At 28.2% G+C, this 5,259-nt stretch overlaps 1 protein-coding gene across 3 annotated transcripts in view; it reads left to right on the forward strand.

Annotated features, from left to right (window-relative positions):
- Nucleotides 1-820: 820 nt before the first annotated feature.
- LOC124357305 (protein PALS1) overlaps nucleotides 821-5,259 on the forward strand; it is a 262,643-nt gene continuing 258,204 nt past the window's right edge. The window contains exon 1 of one of the 3 annotated variants that reach the window (XM_046808971.1): nucleotides 821-942. The gene's annotated coding sequence lies outside the window, so the exon portion shown is untranslated. Of the gene's footprint in view, nucleotides 975-5,259 lie in introns of all 3 variants that reach the window. The other 2 variants (XM_046808969.1, XM_046808972.1) reach the window with 2 other exon arrangements.

Here is a 5,259-nt window from a genome sequence, read left to right on the forward strand (position 1 = left end):
GCTCACCCTCCCTCCTACAGATACACTATACTAGATCCAATTGACATTCTTTGCACTATCCAACTTTTATAGGGGTTTATCCAGAATTATACCTTCCCCTGTAGTTTGCAAATTTAAAATTTTGTGGATCTACGTTCTTGAGAATGAGGACGTACTACATTCTGTTACATGTGTTTTTCATGCCATTAAGAATAACAATGTAATAAATTATATAACGTTTTAAACAAAGGTATGTCTCCAAAAGGTTTGAAGGAAAAACAAAAACGCTCGCGTAATTTGTTTATAGTTGTTGGTGCTCTTTTGTAGTGCAAGCAGCGTGTATTCTAAAACATCCACACATTAAAAGACTGTAGTTTATTTTAATTTATAGTTTTCAAAAAGGTGTACCACAAAGCGAATCTAGTGACAATTGGCAGACATTTTATTAAAACTTAAACAAACAAGCGTTAAGATAATTCGTTTAAAACGTGAAAGTTAAAATAATCATATCTACGTAAATAATCACACTACACAATTCTGTTAAACCGCTAGAAATACTACATACATTATACAGATTTCATTCATTATATTACAAATGTAAAATGTATTATATTATATTAGAAAGAAATATAGCAAATAGTTCCATAACAATGAACACTAGAAGTCAAAATATTTTAGCTCAATCGAAACATCAAGTGTTTGATTTTTTAAGAAAATTGTAATTTGTTGCCACAGTCAGCTGATCGCTGCACCACGTGAGATGAGGTTATGTTGACAGAGAGAGATCAGCTGATGCTGCAGAGGGAGGCTGCTGTATTGATCAGGACCAGCCCAGTGTAGTGCGGGCCGTCGGACGGGGACGAGACATCATCCACACCCTCTCACGCTACCGTCCATATCAATGTTCGCGTTTTTGTACAATTTGCTTTTAATAGTTACGTTCATTAAAGTGTGAAAATAAATGTGAGTACCTCCACTCAACTTGTAGACGGCTGGTTAGTTTTCCTATCTCAATACACAATATTTTATTGCATGCCGAGTTTATACGCCACTAAACACATTTTGGGGCGATAATACGTAGTCTTAAAAGTATTCCACGCAGTAAAAAATTATTTTAATGGCATATAATTAGTCTGACACTTGCCTAAAACTGTGGTGCGGTCATGTAAAATAAAAAAGAACTAATGAAAAAATTAAACAAAATGAATGAAAAATGTACAAATCTGAGTTATCAATAAATTCTTAAAAGTATAATAATTCTCATTTACGTAATTGTAAAAAGAGTAGGGAGATAATTCTTTTAAAATATGAACGTTACAATATTCATATCTACGTAAATAATTGTCACCGGATTATGTTAAACCACCAGAATACTGCACAAATAAGAATGGCTAAAAATTACTATAAAAATTAGACTAAAATGGTTTAGTGAACTAGTATATAATAATTATAAACTGATTTATAGTTATTATATAATAAAAGATTGTTTAAAACTAACCAAACGTCAAGTTTAAATCAGTTTTATTAGATGTCCAGTTATTTCAAAACCAGAGTATCCTAAAAAGAAGACGAAAGTATGTTTATAAATCTTGAGTTGAACTAAGTTTGAAATATACATTTTAATATGGACGTTAAGATTTTATATATTTATATATATATATATATATATATATATATATATATATATATATATATATATATATATACACACACACACACACACACACACATATATATATATATATATATATATGTATATATATATATATATATATATATATATATATATATATAAAAAACCAAAGCTCAAGTATTGTTTTTGCACAATTACTCAAATCTATACCACATTATTTATTACCATCTAAAACATCTATTTCTTGGTTGAAGTGTAATATTTTGCTTTTACTTTCATCGTTCGTTTAGAATGTTTCAATAGTTCTTGAAAAGCCTACTATTATACACAAACATATGACTTGCATATTTTTATTACTAATATTTTTATGCCTAAGTCAAGCATTACGCTTTTTTTTAAATCATGTCAGTTTGTTAAAAAAATGTTTTTGACACATAACATACATTTAACAAACAAAAAGAAAGTTTAAAAAGAGAGTTAAGGAAAATCGAGTTAAATGACATACATTTCACGTTGAACACAGTTTTTCAAACGTAAAATTATTAAAGGAAACCCAAAATTAAATAATCCTAGAATCTTATGAAACTGTTTTTATAATTGGTAACCAAATAGTTTAGGAATTAATGAAGCTGGTCGTTTCCTAAATTAACCGTTATTGTATTTGATCTAATTAAATATTAAGTTGAGTATTTTTACGTGCAAATTAGACAAACTACTAGACCAAAAAAATAACATTTTCCTTACTTGTATTTTGTAATTACGTGGTTTTATTTTATTACAAGTTTCTTTATATTATTATAACATTTATGACTACTTTGCATTTAGTTAAGTGGGTTTCTTTCCTTTAAAGCGAAACGCCTGACGAAAATAATTATTGCATTGTTTGTTTTTGTTTTAAATTAGTGAATAATGGTTTAACACAGTTAAACAACTGTACACTAGCGTCAGAGTAAATAGATTCCGAAGATATGGCTATTAACGGAGGATCCAGTTAGTTTGCAAAGATTTCTTTATATTTATGACTACTTAACATTTATGACTACTTTGCATTTAGTTATGTGGGTTTCTTTCATTTAAAGCGAAACGCCTGACGAAAATTAAGTACAATTATTGCATGGTTTGTTTTTGTTTTAAATTAATGAATAATGTTTTACACAGTTAAACCTCTGTACACTAGCGTCAGAGTAAATAGATTCCGAAGATATGGCTATTAACGGAGGATCCAGCTAGATTGCAAATTGCTATCTTAATCCTCGCTTCAAACTCAAAACCTCAAAAGATATCTTTTAAAGATTCTTCTAAAACAAAGTCTACTTTCTTGTAGAAAGTGTACTTTCTATTTGCTTAGAAAGTATTACTTTCTAAGCAAATAATAAAATTATAACGTAATTCTAAAAATATTATTATTAAATATATAAAACAAATGTATCTAAAACAAAGCGTAAGCTATATGAGATTAATAAATACAAAAATAAAGAGTGGATTAAAACTTTTTATACAAGAGAAAGTGAAAATGTACTTTGTGGATGATGTATTTTTTTTATTAATGCAGTTAAACAAGTGAATAGATAAAAATAAATCTAAACTGTGTCGCCTGCAAGAAGGTGTTGGACTCATAATTGTGCCATGTTTCCAAAAATCTTGCAATTCACCTTCAATTCAGTAAATAATAAATTATCAAACTTGTCTGATGACAGTGGTAATTAAAAACGGAACTGATACATCCAAACCTGTGGGAATTGGTCAATGGAGATTAGTTGGTTGCAAATAAAGAGTTCTCCTACAATAAATGAGGCATTTTAACATTATTAAAATATAGCCCTATACATGTATTTATATATATATATATATATATATATATATATATATATATATATATATATTATAATAATAGATGTAAATTTAACAAATAAAATCTGGTAACATTCAATGCAATATTTTATATCCGTAACTTATACATTTTAAAATAAGAAGTCTGAGGTCATAAGCCTTTCACCAAAAATACACATCCGGAGTTTGGATTTTGAAGACTTTTGAGGATAGGTTTTATTAAAATTTTGTGTCACATGGAGTTTATTAAAAATCCTTCGACGACTTCCCTAGATATGTCATTAGTGGAAGTGAAGTCATGGTAATATCAATAACAGAATTACCGTGATACGGTTTCACGTAAACATCTACGTTTTTAGGCTATTTATCAATGGCACTGACTTCTATAAGAAGGCCATTTACACATAACGTAGTCAACCCTATGATGGGAAGGGTTGACTCGATGTGAATGTTGAGCTTAGCCCCAATTCACCTTGCTCTTAGTTAAGAGTCTACAATCTGACGCTGCCACAGACTTGACTCCTGGAATCTAGATTTGATTAGTAGTATTTAAAGGTTTAAATAGACGTGAGGACTTATAAGTCCTAAATTCTTCTCTATAAATGAAGACATTTTTATTTAATTTTCGTTTCATTTCACTTCCTTTTAAAACAAGAAGAAGCCTCTTACCAGGAGAAAGAAATTAAAAGTGATCAAAATAAAAATATATTTATTCAGTTTGGTAAAGAAATCTAATAATATGGTACTTTTGACAATATAAATTGTGGATACCTGCCTAAGACGAAAACATCCATTTAATAAGAATATGCAGACTACCATTATCTGGGAGTAGTTGGTAATTTGTTAAAATTTGGCTGTTTCTGTATTGTGTCACTATATTTCTGCGTTTGAGATTTTTGTGAGATTTCAGAAAAAAAACGAATAAGGTGTGTATATATATATATATATATATATATATATATATATATATATATATATATATATATATATATATATATATATATATATATACTAATTACTGTGTTGAATAGAAGAAAACAAAAGAACCATTTTTCACTTCTATATTTCAGGGGATTTAATACCCCCGTCTTCAGGAAGTTTAAAATAAAAATTAATACAAAACTATAACACGTAAACAAGAATTAAAAAAACAAATGTAAACACAGTGCACAACATTTGATAAAGTCCAGCTGACGTGAAATTTTTCTAATTTAATCTTGTTGGAACAGTTGATTTTTATAAAGGATAGAATACAACTTGTAATTTATGGCCAATTTTGAATCTATTACAATTATTTAAAAAGTTATCTTAAATTTAGACCGAATGGATTTGTTGTCTTCAACATAATTTGATGAGCTTGCTCCATGTGCTTTAATTTTAATCTGTTGTAGTTTTCATCAGATACTACAGTTGAAATATTCCACTCGAGCTAATGAAGCTAACTACGTAATAAATTAAGCGTTTTGTATGTTTTATTGACTTTTTGTAGCTCTACAAGCAATTTAAAAATACTGTTTGTCCATACGGTTTATGTTTGAAATTACAATTTCTTAAATAAAGTTAAAAGAATTTACTATTTTGACTGGATTTTATTGATTACAAAATGTAAATCCACAGGGTACAAATAAATAGTACAAAAGTGCTAGTACATAAATTATACCTGTGCAGAACTCTATATTTCTCCAATAGTTTTTGATAAGGTACAGAATATATTTCAAAAAGAAGTATTCAGAAGAACTAAAATTGAGAATTGGAAAGTAAACTATTCCTTTATTATGGATGCAAAGGTTTATACTGCACAAATGTGTATTTTAATG

The sequence above is a fragment of the Homalodisca vitripennis genome, chromosome 3, assembly GCF_021130785.1.
Source record: "Homalodisca vitripennis isolate AUS2020 chromosome 3, UT_GWSS_2.1, whole genome shotgun sequence".
Classification (NCBI taxonomy): Eukaryota; Metazoa; Arthropoda; class Insecta; order Hemiptera; family Cicadellidae; genus Homalodisca; species Homalodisca vitripennis.